Below are 22600 nucleotides of genomic sequence, written 5' to 3'. Positions count from 1 at the left end.
CCCGCTCTGATCGTATTAATCCCTAGGATTAGAATGAGCTGATCCCACACTGCTGGTGCCCCAAGCACTGCTAGAGGAAGAAAACATCCTCCCGGGCAATACGTCATTTCTACACACTGTTTCTCCAATGTACTAATATGGCACAAAATAAAAAACAACTAGACACACGAGGAGATAAGACAATATGAACAAAAATGGCAGAAATAAAGACAAAAAATAAATCACAGGGATTCCAGGTGCTGGAATGTAAAATAACTGTGCTTTACTACCTTCAAGCAGGAAAAAAGCTAAGATCTCAAATTCAGGAAAGAATCACCAACTATTTAAAAAAATGAAAATACTAGAATTGAGAAATCATTGAAATAATGTATTCTATGAATGGGTTTAAAACCAAATTAGGCACAGTAGCAAAGAAAACTAATGAACTGTTACAGCGATCAGAGGAAATCAACACAATGGACCCCACGGATATAAAATAATGGAAAATAATGGAGAACAAGAGATTTAGAAGATACAGGGAAGTGTACCAATGCGTAAATGGGTTCAAAGAAGGAAATTCAAGAGAATGAAGCAAAAATAACCTCTGAAGAAGTAAGAGATGAGAACATTCTGAAACTGTTGAAAGACACTGAGCTATAGATTCAGGAATCCCTGTGATCTCAAAGCAAGATAAATAAAAGGTGTTTACACCTAGTCAGATCTCAATTTAGAGAAAAGACATTACTTCAAAGAAGAGCTGACTTCTCAAGAAGAATAATGGAAGCCTGAAGAAAAAGTCACAGTATCTCTGGATTCTGAACAAAATAACTGCAAACCTAGACCCCTATAACAAGGAAAATATGATATAAAAATACAGATACAATTAAGACATTTTCTAAAAAAGAAACTGAAACCAGAACTTGCCAGCAATTCCATGTGAAAGGAAATAAAGGCAATGGTGTGCTGATAAATGTTTGGCATTCCAAAATAGGTATGCATGTAGATGTGCATTTCTTAAAGAATAAATTCTACTGATATAAAGGATGTGAAGTATACAATTTACAAATAATTCAATATACAATACTCTTTGTTGTAAATTCTGTATAGCCAGCTGATTCTTATAGCATGACTTTGTTGATATTTGCCAAACTCATGTCCGTAGCCAATCTGTGGTTGCAACTGGTGAACACACAGTTCTACATGAATGCTGCAAAATGACGAGATGGAGGTGATGAAGTTGAAGATGTTATGTCAGAACTTCATGTGTCCGGCAATGACATGAGCGATTTCTTTGCTGAATGAGATGATACTTTTAACCACTGGAAGAGGGGTTAAATTTCTGGAGCTATTCAAAATGTAACAGTTACACACAAGACATCGGAAAATGAATGCACCTTACTAGCATCTTCTCCATCACATTTTGAAATCTAGATTTTGGTTGGCAAACATTTTCTTAAAGAGCCAGATAGTAAATATATTGTGTTTTGTTGGCTGGAAGTCTCAGTTACTCCCACTTGACTGCTATTGAGGTATAAAAGCAGCCACAGACAAGACATAAACAAATGAGTGTGGCTGTGTTACAAATAAATACTTATTTACCAAAAAAAAAAAAAGATGTCCAGCCCCAGCCCCAGGCCATAGTTTACCAACCTCTGGTCTAGATAATCAAATAAAGTTCCAATTAGTAGCATTTGCTAATTTCTGCTGTGTAAATATTCCTACCAGGACTGACTTCAAGCTACCAATGTGACAGCACTAAATGTGGAGTAGCACAGCATCATAAAAATGGCCTCAAAGGTATGGATGACAGTACAATTAGTACAATAATTGGAAGGAATCAGTTTTGAATGTGTGTTATCTTTCCAAACATAATGTATTTAACTGTAAATTTATATAATTCGATTTTTACTAATGGGTGTGTTTGATAGCCAGCTCACAAAATTCTTGTAAATTAAAGAACTGGCTCTCGGAGCTGGCTGGCTTCAGCTTGCCGCTGCTGAAAAGATATTCTTCAGGCAGAAGGAGGATTATCACATAAAGAAGGCTACAGACACAGAAAGGATGAAAAGAATAAAAATGGCAAATCTATGTGTAGCTCAAATGAATACTGACAGCACTAAACAATATTTTAAAGTCAAGTAAATTGAGATAATTTTCACATACAGAAAAATTAAATCTTTTCATACATACAGTTCAATGAGCACTGACATGTACAGTCATACAGGCACCACAGCAACTAAGTTACATATTCCTGAGAGAGCTTTGATAGTTTGTGTCTTTCAATGATTCTGTCCATTTTGTCTGTTATCACATTTACTGGCATAACTGTTTATAATATTTCCTTCATAATCTTTTAATGTCTGTAGGATCTGTACTTATTTCCTCTTACCACATCAATTTGGGTAATTTGTAATCTCTTTCTCAGTTTGAGTTTTATCATTTTTATTGATGTCTTCAAAACTGAAATAAGCTATTGGTTTCTTTGATTTTCTCAAAATTTTTTTTTATTTCCATTTCATTAATTTATGCTCTTCATTATTGCCTTTCTTTTACTAGGTCTATATTTCAATTTTCTCTTCTTTGTGGTTTCTTATTTTGAAAGCTAGATTAAGGGCTGGCAAACTATGGCCATGGCAAGAATATTTTCAAAGAAAAAATTTTAAAATCCAAAGAAAAGATTTTCAAAAAAATGAGAAAGTACTAATTCGGTACAACCTGAAGTGGAATCTGCTAAGATGTGTTATAAGTGGTGGTTGTGAAATTGTGTGTGGCAAAAAAGGATCCGTTGGCTAAACTGAAAAACTTATGAAAACATAAGGCCTATGGTTACTATATTATCTACTAGCAGGTACTCTGCATAAAATATGTGAATCTCAATCTATCGCACATTATTTAAAGAGTGTAATCAATGGTGTACTTCATTGATGCTCAGGGACCTAATCACAATCATTTCTATGAAATTTAGTCAGAAACTGAAGCTGGATATCCTGACATACTGTATCACAAAGCACTTCAATGACTTAGCAGAGGTAGTAAAATTTTACTGCAATTTTTATGGTTCAGGTTTGATATTAAAATTTTTCTGAATCAAAAGAATTTCCTTCAACTATTGTTATCAAACATTAAATAGCTTTGTAAATCAGACTTTATATTTTTTAAAAATAAATTCAACCTAAAGTTACAAGGCAAAACAGAATTATATGCTTAAAATTCAGTAAAGTTATTGTGATGAAAAGCAACAATTGAATCATAAGAAACATCAGCTGCTTCATTTGCTTCTCCAGATTTCTATTCCCACAGAAATTTACAGTGGATATAATTTCTGAGCACAAATTACTGTTCTGGTAGTGTTTTGTTTTTTGTGGATCCCAAGGCAAGTACAAAAAGAAATCTCCATATTTTAAAGTCTTTTTAATTGTGCAATTGAAGAGCTTCCACCCAACCTTTAACTGGAAATTATTAATCTGCAGTGTAATGCCATGCTAAAAGAAAAATGTCGAGAAGAATTTAATAAAATTTTATAAATGCTTTCTAAGAAATACAAATGCTCAAATAAAATTGTATGTCTGTGGGTTGATCTCATATAGGAAACTGATGAAACAGAAAACAAACAAAAAAATAAGAAAAAGCAGTAAAACCAGAAGTGGGGTCATTAAAAAGGTGAGTAAAATTGGTAAGCAACCAGCCAGAAAGTCAGAAAAAAAGGAAATTAGAGGTGGGCACAGTGGTGTGCGTCCATAGTTCCAGCTTTTTAGGAGGCTGAGGTGGGAGAATTGTTTGAGTCCAGGAATTTGAAGCCAGTCTGGGCAACATAGTGAGACCCTGTCTCTTAACAAAAAAAATTGCAGTAAAACAAAATAAGTTGATTTTTAAAGAGACAAAAATATCAGGAAACCTAGTGTCCTATAATTTTAAATCTTCTATGGAAATTTATAAGCCAAGATGCTTTCAGCAGCATGCTCCAACAAACATTTAAGGAAGCACTGCCAATTAATAAATGCATAACACTTACAATAGATTATATATATTTAAATATTCATCTACCTAATAATAAATCCAACAAAATATATGCAAGACTTCTGTAGGGAAAAGCTTTAAGTCATGATTGGGAAAAATTAAGACAACCTCAACAAATGGAGGACTATAATATATTTACAAATTTGATGACTCAAAATCATAGAGATGTTTCTCTACAATTTCAAAAAGAAAAAGATTTTCTAAAAACCTTCTCTACATTTCAAAAAGAAAAAGTTCTTTTAAAAATTACTTTGAAACTGAAATGTGATAAACTGATTCATTTATATACTAATGGAAATGTCTTAACCAAGAATAACCAAGACAGTTGTACAAAGAACAGGTGAAGTACTTTCTCTATTAGATATGAAAATTTGTTATAAAACTACAATAATTAAAGTAGTGTGGTATGATGGGAGAATAAGCAAATAGGACAATAAAATGGAATAGACAACTGAGAAACAGACTCATTTCACTTGTGACAAAGGGGTCACTGCATAGACATGGGGAATAAATGGACTTCTCAACATGAATAAATATCCATTTAGAGATGGCCCATGTCTCATGCTGTAAATCCAAACAACAAAAAACAAAACCAACTGCAATGAAATCATAACTGTAAAGTAAAGGTGAGAGCAAATAACTGTAACTTCTAGAACAGGAACAGGCAAAGTACAGCCTGGCCCACTCTGGCCCAGCATCTAAGAATGGTTTTTATACTTCTAAAGGTTATTCTTTTTTTTTTTTTTTTTAAGATGAATATGTAGCAGAGACTATCTGTGGCCCACAAGGCTTAAAATGTTTACTATTTAGTCCTTTACAGAAAAAAGTTTGCCAAACTATGGTCTACAAAACATAGGAGAATATCTTCATGTTCTTATGGGAGAGAAAAGACTTCTTAAACCTGACAAAATGCACCAATCATAAATGAGGGGATTGACTAAAAACTACCTTGACATTAAAAACTTCTGTTCAGCAAGACACAATTAAAATAATGAAAGGCAAGCCAAACAGTGGAGATAATTTCAACATATATGGCCAGCAAAGGATTCACATCTAGAACATAGAAATAATTCCTATATAAGACAACACAATAAGAGAATGGGTGAAAGTCCTGTACAAACACTTTAAAAAAGAGCAAATACAAATGGCAAATAATCATACAAAAATATATTCAACCACATTAGTCATTATAGAAATGAAAATTAAAACCACAATGAGATACATGAACACAAACACAAGAATGACTGAAGAAGCTCCTAATACCAAACGGGCACCCGAGTGGAGCAATAGGCAGCCTCAGACATTGCTAATGGGCGCTAACCTGATGTTTAACCACACTGGAAAACTAACAATAATTACATCCATACCGTATAACCAGCGAGTCTGGAACTAGGACATACCCAGCAGAAATGTGTGCCTATGTGCATCAAGAGACAGGCAGGAATGATCACAGGCAGGGGCATCATTAGTAATGAAAATTCCAACTACCAAATGTCCATCAGTGTGGAAGATACTAATAAACTGTGATAAATTCACATGAAGGGACACTACATGACACTGGAAATGAACAAGCTACGGTGACATGCAGTTGTACGGGTGCATCTCCCAAACATAACAATGGATTAAAGGAGCCTGCAATAAAGAAATATATAACACAATTTATTATATGTACAGTTAACAAAAAGCACAAGCAAAACAAAAGTGTCGTGTTGAAGGGTGCATACTTAGGCGACAGCTCTATAAAGAAAAACCAGAAATTGATTACCAAGAAAACCCAGAAAAGTCGGAATAGGGTTACCTCTGGGAGCAGCAGCAGCAAAAGATGGGAAAAAACACATGGCAGAGTTCTGAGAGGCCACCATGGTTTGTCTCCTGATCTGCATGACAGTTATACAAAGATTCACTGCAGGTGCTTCTCTCCATGTGTATTATCTTCATAACAAAAATGGTTAGAAACAACCGGTGACGCTTCAAACAACTGATTCCCAAGATGGTATGGATACAATTTCAGGGTTTGACTACATTTTTGGCAATATGACAGTCAAAGTGAATCTCAATTATGTAAGGCTGGGAAGCTTTCAACATGCACTGATTTTCAGTAAATCACAAATGCTTCTCAGGTGTGGGAACCAAGCCAAGAACTTCCAGCAATCACCTGTTAATTACCATCTTATGTTTCATAAGTAGCAAACATTAGAAACACAAACTTCTACAACTGTTGGGTAGGCACACCCCATCAACAGTATCACTACTCTCAGCATTGTTGTCTAGGTTCTGGTCAACGCATGACAAGACGAAGAAATAACAGATAAAAATATTAGGAAGGAATAAACAAAATTATCATTATTTCCAGGTATTATTCAAGAAAGTTAAAGAGAATAAATTGATGTTAGAACCAGTAAGAGAATTTAGCAGAATGCCCAAGTACAAAAGTCAACAGCTTTTCTGTACGTCAGAAATAATAAATTAGTAATTTCAATGAGGCGAAAAGAGCTCATTTATAAAACAAACATTAAAAAATATATATGGCTAAACTTAGCAAAAAATATGAGTTCTATGACTCATAGTATAAAATTTTATGGAAAGACATAAAAGAAGTGCTGAATAAGTGAACAAACAGCATATTCCTAGATAGGAAAATATCAGAAATATAAATTTTCTCAAAATTAACAGAAATTCATTGTGATCCCAAATTAATCTACATAGTGAATGCACCCTGAATCAAAACTGTAACTGGATTTTTAAAATGTGAAAGTTGACAAATGCATTCTAAAAGCATGGAAAAAGATATATGTGCTAGAACACTGAAATAGTTAAAATTTGTTTCAAATAACATTAAACTTGCAGAAAAGTTACAAGAATACAGAGAACACCAGTATATTCTTTACCCAGATTCACCTGTTTTTACCGTCTTGCCACTGTTTTTTCTTTCTCTCCCCCTCCCTCCCCACACAAACATTATTATTTGTTTGTGTGACCCATTTGAGAGTTATTGCACGTATATCACACATCTTATTTCCTAAGAAAAAGAATATTCTCTTAGGTAACCATAATACAGTACAGTTGTCAAACTGAGGAAATTCTACATCAACACAGTGCTTTTATCTAACATATAATCCATAGCCAACTTCATCAATTGTCCCAATTATGTCTCTCCCACAATACACCTTCCCTGGAGTACAGGCACACGTTGTATTCAGTCGTCATGTTTATTCAGTCTCCCTCAAGCTGGAACAGTTTTACAGCCTTTGTCTTTCACGACATTAACATTTTTTACATAAAGTAAAACTCACCCTTGTTGGCGTTTAATTCTGTAAGTTTTGACAAACACCTACAGTCACATGACCATCACTAAGCTCAAGCCAGAGTTCCATCATCCCAAGCACTTCCTGTGGTCCTTTATAGGAAACCTCTTTCCCCCTCAATCCCAGCCCCCTTGTGACCACTGATTTGCTGTCCCAGTGGTTTTGCCTCCCACGGTCAGTCCTGTAAGTGGAGTAATGTCATCATGTCATCTCAGTGTCTGGCTTCTTTCACTATCAAATGCATAACGCCTTGAGAGTCATTCATGATGTTGTATGTATCAATTGTCTGCTCTTTTCTCAGGGCTGATCTGAACTGCATGGTACGGATGAACTACAGCTTATCTACTTACTCATTTCTCCAAGTGAGGGAATGGCTGTTTAAGGCTTGGGGAGACTCTGAGTAAAGCCACTTTTCTGAGTTAGAGAGAGAGAGTGAGTGTTGAGAGAGAGAGAGTTGAGAGAGTTGGGAGAGAGAGAGTTGAGAGAGAGTTGAGAGAGTTGGGAGAGGGGAGAGGGGAGAGGATGGGTGGGTGAGTGGGTGTGGGGGTGAGTGAGTGGGGGGTGGGTGTGGGGGTGAGTGAGTGGGGGGTGGGTGTGGGGGTGAGTGAGTGGGGGGTGGGTGTGGGGGTGAGTGAGTGGGGGGTGGGTGGGGGGGTGAGTGAGTGGGGGGTGGGTGGGGGGGTGGGTGGGGGGGTGAGTGAGTGGGGGTGGGTGGGGGGGTGAGTGAGTGGGGGGTGGGTGGGGGGGTGAGTGAGTGGGGGGTGGGTGGGGGGGTGAGTGAGTGGGGGGTGGGTGGGGGGGTGAGTGAGTGGGGGGTGGGTGGGGGGGTGAGTGAGTGGGGGGTGGGTGGGGGGGTGAGTGAGTGGGGGGTGGGTGGGGGGGTGAGTGAGTGGGGGGTGGGTGGGGGGGTGAGTGAGTGGGGGGTGGGTGGGGGGGTGAGTGAGTGGGGGGTGGGTGGGGGGGTGAGTGAGTGGGGGGTGGGTGGGGTGGGGGGGTGAGTGAGTGGGGGGTGGGTGGGGGAGTGAGTGAGTAGGTGGGTGAGTGGGTAGGTGGGGGGGTGAGTGAGTGGGGGGGTGAGTGAGTGGATGGGTGAAGAGTGAGGGAGTGGGTGGGTGACTGAAGGAGTGGATGGGTGGGTGACTGAAGGAGTGGGTGGGTGACTGAAGGAGTGGATGGGTGGGTGAGTGGGTATCTGTTTTTGTTCACTTGAGTAAACATTTAAGTCAGATTTCTGTGCCGTATGGTAAGTGTATGTTCAACTCTATTTTTTAAACCTGCCCGACTGTCACCTTGGCGGCTATAATTCAGCATTTTCCCCCGCAATGGACTCCGGCTGCTCTGCATCTTCATCAGCACTTGGCACTGTCAGTTCACTTTAGCCATTCTAATAAGCATGTAGTGGAATCTCCTTGTGGTTTTAGTTTTCATTTGCTAAGGGTGAAGATGTTGAGCTATTTTCATATGCTTATCTTCCATTTATATGCGTTCTTTGGTGAAGTGCCTGTTCCAATGATTTGCCCATTTTAAAAATTGGCTTCTCTTCCCCCCGCTAATTTTGGGCTCATTTTGTATTCTTCCTTCTCATCCTGCTTATCATTCTTCTTGTTCTAGGCTCCTTTTGTGTCTTTGCTGCCCCCATCCTGGAATCAGCCATTTCTCCAAGTTGCACAAGATCCTTTCAGTGGTGCACGGTATTTTGGAAATAAGACTGGGAACTAGGTGTGTTCTTTGTGACTGGGGTATTACTGCCTCTAGGCCTTTTTAGTTCTAGCTAGAGCTGGAAGAAGTGTGTACATATGTGCATGTTTGAGAAATAATGAGTCCATACAGATGGTGCTGATTCCAAGCCAACTGCACCAACTTCTTCCTTCACCCCTACTCCACATCAATGTCCTGTTCTTCACAGGGGGTTCTCCCAAACATCAACACACTTAGTCATTTTCTCAATCTACATACACATGAAATAATTCCACACCACTATGAAAAACAAAGTTATTAGGAAGAATATTTGTAGTTTTCCCCCTACAATTGAGTACATGTCATCAGAGTACAGTGTTTAAGTTACTTGCATTGGTACTTTTTTCCTTCCTTTTTCCATGATTATAGTATTCATCTGCAATGCAATGAACAGATTTCCTAATACCGAACTACCCTTGCATTCCTGGGCATAGAAAGGGTATGTTTGTTGAGGTATATTATACTACTAATGAGGTGTCGGAATCTATTCACTAATATTAGTTAGGATTTCTGCATCAATATTTCCATGTGATATTAGTTTTTATTTTCTTTACAATATACTATCTTTACCAGGTTTAGTTTTCAATTTGTACTTGCTGCATAAAAAACATGGGACATTTCCTTTCATTTCTTATGCTTTTAAGCAATTTATGTATCATTAGAATCATCTACACAAAAGATTTACTAGAATTCCCCTGTGAAAGCCGCTGGGCTCAGACCCATTTTGTGAGGTAGTTCTTTTTCTCTGTTTCTTCCATGTAAATTGGTTTATTTAAGCTTTCTATCTCTACTGGGGTTAATTTTGCTAAAACTGGATTTTTCCTAATTATGCACTTCAAAAATGTTTTCATATTTATTTGCAAATTAGTCTCTTGTGCTTTTTAAAAACTTCTGTATCAATACTTATTTCCCTGTTGTCATTCTCATTTTCTATATTGGTGTTTCCCCATTTTTTTCCTTGAATAAAATAACTGATGATTTGTCTGTTTAAATTTTTTTCAAAGCAACTAGAATTTGATTTATTGATTAAATAAATGTTTTTTCCTTCTGTACTTCATTATTTTCTGCTTCTATTTTTCCTTTCCCATACTTTTTTGGCTTCCCTTTTAATTTTTCATAGTTTTCTGAGTTTGGTATTAATTCCATTTATTTTTCTTCCTTCACTTTTACTGATATAGGTGTCTACACAGTCATGAATTCTTTAATCATTGCATTAACTATGCCTTTGATACACAGAGTTATTATTTTACAGACATTCTATTATGTTGGTTTATATTTATACTTTCATTCAAGAATAGGTTTTAAGTCTGTAGGTGGATGGGCCTTGTTTTTGTTAACAATTTATAGTTTTATTGCACTGTGAACAGAGAATGTTGATTGTAACGATTCTTTTATGAAACTTTTCTTTATAACCTAATTTTTGATAAGCTTTTGTAAATATTCCATGTATGTTGAGAAAAATTTGTATTTTCTACTCAGCGAATGCATTTCAATATGTATCTGTGACAGAATAGGTTGTTTGGGTCTCCTGTATCATTCCTTACTTGTGGCCACTTGACCTGTCTTGTACTGAGAATGGTGTGTTAACATCTCTGACAATTTCTGTGTTTCTATTTATTTCTCTTTGCATATGCTGTAGGTTCTGCTTTATACAGGTGGTTTCTGTGTTACATGTGTTTTATCTTCATTATGAGTGTGACTTTTAGCATTTTAAGGTGTTCTCATCTGTCTCTTATAATGCCTTTTTAGCCTGATTTCTGCTTGGTCTAATCCCAAGACGGCAACCTCTGCTTCCCTATGGTTTCATTTGCCTGATTAATCACCGCCCATCCCTTTGCCCTTCCCTTGTGAATCACTGTGTTTCACATGTGCTGCTCACACGTGCTGAGCTACGCGTTGACTTACCAAGCCAACGTGAAAATTTCATTTCCAGAAGAAGCTAAGCCCCCTGACAGTTCCTGACACAGCTTCCACTTTGTCCTGTTGGCTGATGCTGGAATTACAGTGAGGGTTACTGTGTCTCTCTGCTTAGTCTTCTTTGCTTTTTCTTTTAGGTTAATATTTTGTATAGTGTTTTTATTCTAGTGGTATCTTTGTGTATATATCTTTTATAGTGTCTGTAATCTAGGGTGACCAACTTGTCCCAGCAGTTTACCCAGGATTTTCCCAGTGTTAAAACGGAAAGTTCCATGTCCTGGGAGGCCCCTCAGTCACAGGCGAGCTGGGATGACTGGTCACCCTATTTTAATTCCTTTTTTTTCCTTGCCTAATCTTCCACTTCCTGGTCTGTGAGCTTGAAATAGTTTCCTTTGATTCCTACCTACAACCTATACGATAGGGCATGATCTTATTCTACTTCCCCCAACGACTTTTTAAATTTTTATTATCCCTGTTCTGTCAGGCTATTTGTTTATGATTCTACCTCCCGTGTCCCCCCCCATTCTTATTTACAAACAAGAATGAAAAAGGACACATCCTCTATATGTGGAACTGCCTGCAGAGCCACATTACCATCAGGGAAGAGCTGGCCCAAGGATAGCAATGGACAGAACAGAGCCTGTATCTAGACCCACACACATGCAAGGTCAGAATAAGACGAAGGAGACATTTCAGTGATGAGGGTAGATGACAGTGAAGCATATGGAAAGGGTGTAGAAAAACCACCTACGTAGAAAAACGCTATGTCAGATCATGTCTCAGGTCACACGAAAGCAAATTATCAGTAAATTAAAAATATTAAAACAAAACCATAAGTCAAGACAATCCTTTTTTGAAATCTTACAGTGGTGCTTCAAAGCAGGACTGAAAACTGGAAACTCCAGTAAATGAATTGTCAGATTAAACTGCGGAAAAGTTTAAAACTCCAGCATGACTAAAAGACACCACTAAACTGCTAACAAAAGAGACTAGAATAAAATATGTATAACTTGTTAGACAAAGGACTAGTAGCCATACTGCAGAGTTACTAAAAGAAACAATGGAAAAAAGCAAAGAATATGTATAAGTAAATCAAAGGAGAAAAAAATATAATTGGCTAATAAACACAGAAAGTTGCACAACATCAATAGTTGTCAAATGTAAGCTTTTTGAAAAATCAAAAGCCATTTTAGAAATCCTCTGCAGAGGTGTGAGAAATGGACGCGTCTTTATTACTGCTGAGAGTATGAGTTGGTACAGCCTTATGAGGGGTGTCTGGGCTGCATCCGTGAACATTTAAATGTGTATGCCCTTCGGCCAAACAATTCCTCTCCTAGACGCCTATCCCACAGAAATACTTGCACATAGCACAGAAATACAGACATACACAAATGTTCATAACACCATAAAAGCAAAAAGAAAAAGTTGGAAATAAACTAAATTTCCACTCAAAGTGGGAAGAGTTAATAAATTACAGTAATCCATAATACAGAACCAGCTGTGGAAAGCCTATGATATATTAGGAAGTTAAAGTCCTACTCACAAAAGAATATACTATGTACTTTTCAGGTAAAGGCAGGTAAGAACGGGGAAGTATATTTACAACAGAAACAGATTTATAAGGTTGCATTCCAAAGGACTAAGATTGATTGCTTCTGGAAAGAGGATTTTATGGCTGTACTTCTACAGTTGAAGTTTTTAAAATAAAAAATTTGTGTTACTTTAAAAATTTTCAAGTCAAAGAAAGGAAAAACAATGTAAAATCAACAGTGACATACGAACATTCCCCAGAAAGAGATACTCCCTACTCCGGCTATGCAAACTGTGCATGTGTGTGTGCTTGTATGTGTGTGTGTGTGTGTGTGTGTTGGGGGTGGGGGATCTTCCCCTTTGTGAAAAGAAAAGGTCTCTCTTGAAGTCTTTGCATATTTCTGAGGGGCTAGCCCCCCCTAAACTAAGCACATGCATTAATTTCACATTATGGAAACCCACAGCAGAGGCAGGAGAGAAAGATGGAATCAATTCAGATAATGGTGGAGGGCTCCATGTCCCTCAGCATGCTGAAGAGGAAGCAGGCTGCCGGGACAGAAAAGCTGCCCTTCCCAGCCGACTCCCCACTGACTCTGTCAGAGGATCCCAAGGCCTCTCTGCAGTGCTCTGTAGGTTCTTGGTTTTTTTGTTTGTTTGTTTTAATCTCAAGTTTGATGGGGTATCAGCTTTGTAAGGGCAGAAATTATGTTTTCTTCTTCCCCAAGGTACTCCCCCCACACCTTAGCCTCTGAAGAAATGGCTGCAGGATGCCTTCCAACTAGAACCCCTGAGACAGACCACAGGCGAACAGCACTCGCCCATCCACCGAGATACCACCCCATGCTATCAAAAAGGTTAATGTAATACTTTAACTGCAAAAAGATTTACACCAGCACGTGTTCTGGGAAATGAAAAAGAAGGATTAATAAATGAGTGCTTAGAAACGAAACCACAATTGGCAGTGAGATGAAAAATCAGAATGGGGTAAAAGTGACAGGAGAGAAAGGAGGAAGTTATAAACTTAGTTCTGAAAAGACAAATGGCTGTTGGAATTGGCAGTAAAAAACCAAAATGTCGCACGAAATAATTGTTCATTATTTAGAAGAAAAGCACCAAAGACCACGCAAATCCTTCACGGCACAGGTGATGAAAGAGAAAACGGCCTCATCTTCCAGCATCTACTAATGCCATAGAGAGCTCGGGAGTGGGGCAGGGATATTTGGATGACCACCCTACGTCCCGTCCCCCGTGCCCAAACATCAGGTGCCGGGCATCCGCCATTACTCAATTTCAAAGGCAATCTTTAAGGAGGATTTTGGTTCAATTTAGACTTTTACTTCTGTTTTCGTGTCAGTCTATACATTTCAGAACACTTTTTCTGAAGTTTAATACTGTTCCAGAAAAACTTTCCTGGCAGCTACTCATGGAATATTTTCGGGCTAAACTGCTCTTCAAAATTTCACACACTCATTCATCATTAAATAATAATGCTAGTAGCCTTGGAACTAATATGCATGCTGTGTGACTTTCACTTCTGTTCTCATGAGCAGGTACAATGGCCTGTACTCTCCAGAGAGTTTGCCACGAAGCTAACTCCCTTATGCCGTGGATACAGGCAGGATCTGTTCTATCTCCAACCAAACGCATTTAGAAAACAACCCAGGCAGAGACAGCTACATCTGAGTATCTTTTTTTTTTTTCAGACAGGGAGTCTCGCTCTGCCACCCAGGCTGGAGTGGTGCGATCTTGGCTCACTGCAACCTCCGCCTCCCAGGTTCAAGCAATTCTCTGCCTCAGCCTCCTGAGTAGCTGAGACTATGGGTGTGCACCACCATGCCCGGGTAATTTTTGTATTTTTAGTAGAGACGGGGTTTCACTGTGTTGGCCAGGCTGGTCTTGAACTCCTGACCTCAGGTAATCCACCCGCCTCGGCCTCCCAAAGTGTTGGGATTACAGGCGTGAGCCACTGCGCCCAGTCTTAAGTATCTTCTGAAACAACATGAAGTCATCAAAACTAAGGATTTTTTTTGTTATTGTTGCAACCACAAAATCCAAAACGAGTGTATTAAGATAACATTAAATGGTACCTATGCCACAGATGGAGCTAAAATGTAAACAAGGAATTACAGTGACACCTGGGAGGCCTCGAATGCTACAACTTACAGTAGCCTACAGGTGGCGTTTTCAGAGTTAGGGTTGGGCACGAGAGCTAAGGGCGAGAACAGCAGTTACGGACACTGAGGAAGGGCCCATCTAGGCTTCAGGATGTTTGTAAACAGGCTGAAATCCAGCTAGCCAATCAGGTTAATACATTATGACACAGAAATGTGGTGTTAATTTCATTTCAATCAACTAAACTTACTTTCTTGCGAAGATAATTTCTTCCAGGACATGTCAAATCACTGCAGAACTCCAGGATGTGGTGAGCTCCCTTGCTTTTAAGGAGCAGGCTGGGCTTCAGTTCTCAAAGCATGATATTAGATATTTAGATATGTGAAAAACTCACTGATGTTAATGGGAATAACATGGACTTTCAAAGCAAGATTTCAAAATGTCAGAGTTAAAAATCCTACTGAATTAGAATCAAATAAGTCTCTAAGAAATACTGGCAAGCTAACGCAGTGCATACCAAGCGTGCTCTGAGGGTCACCTATCATTCAGCATTTTGGTGTTGCTCTCAATGCATATTTTATAAAACAAATGGAGTAGCAAATCCCTGTGTCTGTTTTAAGGTGGCAAGGCAAGGCGAGGCTGTTCGTCATTAGTCAATAATAGAGCTGTGTTAGTCTAGTGGTGCCGCTCTCCCTCTCCCTTGCAGACCTCCAGGGCAATCACCTGTAGAATTATCCCATCTGCTGCAGCGAGAGCCAGAAGCCCGTCTTCCATTTTAGTTCCTTACTTGGGATTCATAGAAGGGGGAAAAACTCCACAATTAGGTCTTTCAAGAAAAAGAAAAAAAGCGAAAACAAAACAGCATAATAGGACCAGGGAGATCACCTTTAGGTTTTGAAAGACCCCCAGAGATTTGATGATCTTTGGGGGATGGGGGGGAACTACCAATCTCAACACCACATTAAATATACATTTACGAGAATTTCCTCAGCCAAAGAAAATAGGATAGAGGTGCCAATTAGGGAAGGGCCGGTTCAGGCTTTGCACTCATGGGATGGGGGCTCCTCACTGGAGGGTGGCAAATACTCCTATTCCCAGCATCTCCATGACAACGGGGGCCTCACAAAGTCAGGCCGCACTGCTAAGGGTCAGTGTGATGACTCCACACACGCTAAGAGGCCACAGTCCTTGTGGGTCCTTCGGTGTGTGTGTGTGTGTGTGTGTATGTGGTGGAAGGGCTGGCCAGCCTGTCCCCCCAGCTCCAGCTCCTCCTCCAGGCTGTCAGAGGCCATTTCCTCAGCAATCACCACATTTAAAACTCACCCCATCCCTCCTCCCTGCTTTAGAATTCTCCAAGACACTGACCAGCACCTGGCTTTGAAGTGTATTTTACCTGTTTCTTCTGTCTCAGGCCTGCCCCACCTCCACCCCCAGACAAGAGGAGGGGCGCCTCAGGGCAGGGTTTATCTGTTTTGTTTGTTGCCCCCCACCCCCACAATCCCTAGAATGCAGGAGGTCCTTGCTAAGTATTTGTTACATTAATTAAAGGAAGCCGGTAGATTTCTGGCCTATTTCACAATTACTTGCCAGTAAACAGTCACATACATGTGTATCCCTGAATTTTCAATGGAATGCGTCAGACGGGTAGGAAAATCCCGATAATTCGAAGCACTTAAAACCAGCAGGAGGAAAGGAAGCTCCAGGGACAGTCGTCTGTGTCAACTCTGGGCAGGTAAACACACTTAAATCCCCAAGACAGGGTATCTGTCCCTAAATGAAACACAATTTGCAGTCTATGGGATCTTTTACAGTTACTTAGAACTTGCTAAGTGGTTGCAAATCCCTAGCCTAATTCATAGAGCTCACCTAACTCACAGTCACTGTGGCAGCTTTAGATGTCTTAGAAAATGAAGTGCACTATTTTTGCTGTCTTCTGCGTGGAAGTTCTTTTGGGTTAAGAAGCCTGAGAGTTGGGTCTGAGAGGTGTGGAAAAGCCCTCCTCCCAGCATGAAAGGAAAATCTTGGGGCCCCAAAATTACTAATCTAAAGGGGAAAGTCGAGCTGGAAACTGCTCAGGGCCAACCTGCCTCCTGTTCTATTCAAAGTCATCCCTCTGCTCACTGAGAGAAAGACACCTCTGATTGCCTCCTTTGGAGAGGCTTATCAGAAACTCAGTGCAACCACTCTCACCTACCTGTGACCTGAAAGCCCCTTCCCTGCTTCGAGTTGTCCCTGCCTTTCTGGAAAGAACCAACGTACTTCTTACATATATTGACTGATGTCTCACGTCTCTCTAAAATGTATGAAACCAAGCTGTGCCCCGACCACCTGGGCACATGTCATCAGGACCTCCTGAGGCTGGGCCATGGGTGCATGTCCTTAATCTTGGCAAAATAAACTTTCTAAATTAACTGAGACCATCTGGGATATCTGGAGTTCACATCAGAAAGGACAAGTCGATGCTGCCTCCAGAGTCCTGGAAGTAGGCCCCACCCCTCCTCACCCTGCAGGAGGCAGTACCAGGGAGCTCCCACGGAGATGCCCAACCAGGAGCCCCTACCATGCTCGGGGCTGCAGTACCAGGGAGCTCCCACGGAGATGCCCAACCAGGAGCCCCCACCATGCTCGGGGCTGCAGTACCAGGGAGCTCCCACGGAGATGCCCAACCAGGAGCCCCCACCATGCTCAGGGCTGCAGTACCAGGGAGCTCCCACGGAGATGCCCAACCAGGAGCCCTCCCATGCTCGGGGCTGAAGCCCATGTTCACTGGGCAGACAGTGGCCACAACTGGTTCCCGAGAGAGGGGGTCTTGCTGCCCTCATGCCAAGGATGTTTGTCGCCTCGTGACTGCAGTCCAGACTCCACTGAAGATGAGTCCTGGGTGACAGCAGTACCATAGTCCTGAAGGGACTCCAAGAGGGGTACTGCACCAACTACCCCACCTCTCCTTGGCCTTTCACCTGGGTTCCCTGGAATCAACAGTCTGCATCTGCGACGTGTCTCGTTAATTCAGGGGTTGTCTGGTGAAGAGCTTGGCTAGCTGACCCTTCTGAGACCTGAGCTCAATCCCCGGGCCAGGGCACCTCTGACTGCTGCCCGGCTAAGCTATCTGGAACTGCTGTTGCCAGTTTATTTAAACACATGGAACTTCTCATCCACATTCTTTCAGTGCAAAATCAGTGCCTGCTCTGTATGGACACTGTGTGTTTCCTCCAGAAACACATGCGCTGTGTGCTTACCATGTGCTTTCGCAAGATTCAGAGAGCGTGAGCATGAAGAGAAAATCCAAATCCATCCAAAGTGAAATTCCCTCCTGCTCACGTAACAACAACCCACAGCTATACTGAGGAACAGTTCCCTTCCTGCCTTCACTGTTAAACACTGATTTACATTTATATTTTTCTCCTTTTCAAGGGATTACAAAGTGTTTTACAAGCTCATCCGTGTTTGTTTATGCCAGTCCCTCAGCCTGGCGAGTCACACACGAACATGCACAGAAGCCATGAAAGCTCTCCTACAAGGGTCAAAAGGAGACAGCAAAGGTCTGGACGTTTAAAACTCAACGGGGAAGATTTTCCTGCCCTCCTCACCAGCTTCTGGGATGAGGCCCTCTAGAAACGTCAGGGTCAGCGCCTTGGAAAATCAGACCTTAATGGGTTTTAAAAATGGTAATTTGTGAAAGAAATGTGTCTTCAACTGAGTCTAAAGACAGATAAACATTGACTCCCAGCCATGCAAACCACTTCTCAGCAGGCTCGGAGGCGGCCCCTCCACACCAGGCTGGTGAGGCTGCTCAGGTCTTCTCTCCTGGCAGACACACAGGAAACCACGGCAGTGCGCAGCCCGGCATCGGCCCGGGCCCTCCGCGGGGCCCCCACAGGACTGTGTCCCACCCCTACACTGGCTGGGGAATGGCTGCAGTGCTTTCTTTCCATGCATACCTCCAGGTGGGTGCACAAACGTCCTTAAATCAGGAGCACCTCGGTAGTGTGCTGACACCAGGGATGAGGGTGCAGCGGTCACCCTCTCCATCAAGCCTGCATGGTTTCCTCCCACTGCTGCTCCACAGGCACTTCCTTAGATGCAAGGAATTTGCAAAGATCATTATAAGTGATTTCCACTGATTTTCAATGGGAAATCCCACTTTTCTGAGTTGGAAGAATAGTTTTCTTCTCAGGCATTTGTAGAAACAAGTGACCCACTGTGGCTTGTGCCATCACATTCCAAATGCCCATACAGCCCCTCACCCTCAGGTATCACGTGTCATGACAAGGGGCCTAAGGTAGAGGTACGGGCAGGAGGGGGCCCTTGTCCTGCCTGCCGTGGCCAGACAAGCTTCCTGAGACCCCTGGCCACCCTCCTCGAATCTCAAGAGGCTTGCACACCCCTACCTTCCCCTGTCTCTGCAGGGGCTTACCCACCCACACAGGCCCTGTGCTCCAGGCAGCAGGTCCCTCACAGCCCTCCAAGCAGCCAGTGGGAATGGGGAATGCCCCATCTCAGCCCTCGTTGAGGCTGGTGTCTCAATCTGAGGTTCACGGTGAGGGTCAAAGGATGCAGGCTCAGAGTGAGCAGGGGTATGTGATTTCTATCCACTTAACACAATAGCAGACTACACACTAAAGCACAGAAAGTAAAATCTGAGCACCTTCTCTTCTACCACAAGAGGCTTCAAAGACATAGGAGAGTGTGGCAGGTGCCCGACCCTGCCTGCAGGTCCTCCAGGTCCCAGGCCTGTGTCTGTGCCCCGCCTGGGCACCTGCTCCATGCCCTGCACCCCTTTCCATCCTCACCCTTCCCCAGCATGGATCTTCAGGTCTCTCTTCTCATGAAGCTGAGGTCTTGCGGTCTTCTCGGATCCCAAACCACGGATGGGTTACCTCACTGTCCAGCTTCCACCTGCATCCTTATCAGCACAGCTACTCCAGCAGCAAGGCGGGGGTCAGCGAGGCAGCCAGCGGGGTGGGGAAGGACAGACGGGTGTGGAGGGTGCAGTAGTAGGGCATGGCCCTCGCTCTCCAGCTGTGCCCAGCACAGGCCACAGTCTTGTCAAGGGGGAGGTGGGGTCTCCAAGCAGGGGTCTCTGGGGGCCACCAGGTTCTCCCCACATCCCCAAAAGTGGCTTCACCTGGCCCCTCGACTGCAGGGCCACTCGCCTCTCATCCCCAGCACAGGGTCCTCCTCATGCTTCACCTGCCCCTAGCCCACCTGATACTCTTCACATCTGGAAATCTGTGCCCTTCATCCTAAACACCCTGGGCTGTGGGGCCTCAGTGATGCAGAAATAGCCTTCCCAGAAGGCTGTGACGGCCACCACACTGTGCTTCCTGAGGCCTGTCCATTCGGCTCCCTGCCTCTTGTTTAGCAGAGGTGTTGCCCATCACATGATGTAATCTTGCAAGCTGCCTGAGACATCTCATCGGGTGTGCCAGTCCAGTGCTGACCAGAGTCAACGGCCACCATCAGGGAGGCCACTCCATTGGTGATCAGGGTCGGGTTTGCAGGCGTTACCCCTCCCATATGGGCCATCTCTGCAGCACCTCGGCCTGGGGGCCGCTCAATGTTTTGTGGAGGGAGCAGCCTTGACTAGTAATACACACACAGGGCAATTACAGGATCACGTCAAATGGTTTCAGGATGGGTGTGAAACTGAGCAGTTACTGTTAGCAATAAATCCAGAGGATACTGGCCATCCTGAAGGGGTGGAAAATGATCAATGTTTTCAAATACAAAAGGACAGAGACTTGGGGGTGCTAATTTTCAAAGCCTATATGATTTAACTTTTTAGTTCAGATTATTTGAAAGTTAACTCCAGAGCAGGCTCGATGATAGAATGAGAACTGCTTATTAATAACCGGACATGAAGTCCAGTGGAGTAGAGTCTTGATGTTTTAAGGGTGTCTAGAAATAAAGACAAGGAAAGGCTGTGTATAACCCGGACCATGTTTCTCTTTTGTCACAGCCGACTGGATGACCAAGCATTCTGGGACAAGATCAGTGCCACTGATATAGTCTCAGCCAACCCTGGAGAGATCCTGAGAGCCAGTGGATCATGTCCTGGGGCGGGCATTCTGCTGGCATCCTCAGCCCACACCGCTTGGGAAGCAACTTGAAGACAGAGCTGCCAGCACAGTCCCAAAATATCATGCATCCTACCAGGAGGAACACAACAAATACTCAGAACAGTGGAGACTGCGGCCACAGCTGCAAGGGTGCATGGGCACGCTTGAGAGGGTCCCACACGTCACCCCGTGGGTATGCCCTGCATGGCAGGGAATCCAGCAGGCACTGAGGTCTCACATGCAGGCCGGCCGGCCGGCCATCTGGCACCAGCTGACTCTCTCCAGCAGCTGATGTGCAGAGGACAGGGTCCTCTCCTGCAGAAGCCCCCACACAATAGGCACACAGACAGCAGCCACTGCAGGGGACAGCACCGTGTCACGTGCCCACGCCTGGGGACTTTGAGTGCCGATGCTCTCTTGCTCCCTTCCTCCCATCTTCAACTTTGTGATCAGCTCTGAAGTCTGCTCTCAGGCCTTTGAAAGCCTTCACATGGGCGCACGCACATACTAGAATCTTCCTTCTCCAGTCTCCTCCGTTCCCTCAGGAGGTCAGAAACGCACCCCTCCCTTTGCCTTCCAGGAAGGGGGCCTGAGTCACCCAGGGGACCCACCATGCAGGCAGGCAGCTCACCTTGCTGTCAAACACACTTTTCCCTCCACTCTACTGGAACTCCAGAGTCTTCGCTCGGGGGCTGCTGGGGCTGGAGGAAGGATGCCGAGCCCCCCAGTTCTGAAACCTGGCTGGGAGAGGAGAGTGTTCTCTACACGGCCGGCCCCCCAAGCGGCGGGGAAGCACAGGGTGAGCCAGGGACCTGTCTCCCGGGGGGCCTTTCTGTTGTCTTCAGTCCTGGTTTCATAACTCCCCCATTCATACAAGCCCCTCCACATCTACTCCTACACACGATCCCACAAACCCCGACTTCCGACAGCAGCTCTTCCAGAGCTTTTCCTCTCGGGCACTCAGTGTGCAGGCCCAACACTTGGGTGAAGCAAGTGGCCCTGGCCAACACTGAACGTCACCGCGCCACCGGCCTCTAGGTTTCCAGCCCCCAGAGAACGCCTAAAGGATTTTTAGGTTGAGTTATTAATGGAAATTCAGTTCAATTTGGGATCAGTGCAACTCAGAAATTGGATTAAGATATCTTTTTTCTTTCTTTTTAACTAGCACATGCTCTCAAATGAAGAATTCACACTCTGCAGGGCCATTTCTTCCTTTTGATGGGTGAATTGTGTCTTTAATCAAACCAAATACGAAATGAAAAACATCTGTGGAAACAATCCACCAGGGCCGGGTTGAGCACGTTCTCTCATGCAAACGGCCAGTATGGATTCTATAGGTGACACTTTTCCCCTCATGAGTTATAATTATCATCATACAACTCTTGGTGTTTTCATATTGGGGGATGATGTCTTTCAGTTTGCAGAAAATTAGGTAGACAAATATATCTGGCTAAATGTAGCGGATGAAGACATAAATGGAATAAAAAGGGGCAATTTGTTCGCTGTAGTAAAAACCATGTAATACTTTACATTTCACTTTGCCACTGAACATTTCTATAAAATGCTTTTTTTTCTTAAAAAAAAAAAAAAGGTTTTCCTAGAGCCAAATGACCTTTAAAGAAATTCACTCACACTAGTTCTTTCTTTAGCTTATTAGTCACCTGGGACCACCACATTACTAATTAATGCATAAAGAATGCAATCTAAAAGCGCCGGTGCTGCAGGTACTGGAGACACGAGCACCTAAGGGAAGGCTGAGGCCGAGACGGGACCTGAGCTACCAGGAGCGGGAGCCTCTGGGTCGGGGCCCACTGGACACAGGCCAAGGGCTGCAGGGAGCGTGCCAAGGAGATGCTGGGAACAGAGGCATCCAGGCCATCCAGAGAAATCAGACAGTATGTGGGAGCAAATACAGAGGTATAGGGTACAGCCAAAGGGGGT

General features: G+C 42.8%; 1 protein-coding gene across 2 annotated transcripts in view; it reads right to left on the bottom strand.

Annotated features, from left to right (window-relative positions):
* MGMT (O-6-methylguanine-DNA methyltransferase) overlaps positions 1 to 22600 on the bottom strand; it is a 301054-nt gene that overhangs the window by 88248 nt on the left and 190206 nt on the right. The window lies entirely within an intron of this gene.

Source organism: Pongo abelii, chromosome 8 (assembly GCF_028885655.2).
Source record: "Pongo abelii isolate AG06213 chromosome 8, NHGRI_mPonAbe1-v2.0_pri, whole genome shotgun sequence".
In the NCBI taxonomy this organism is placed as follows: Eukaryota; Metazoa; Chordata; class Mammalia; order Primates; family Hominidae; genus Pongo; species Pongo abelii.
This window is presented reverse-complemented; position numbering and strand designations above follow the sequence as displayed.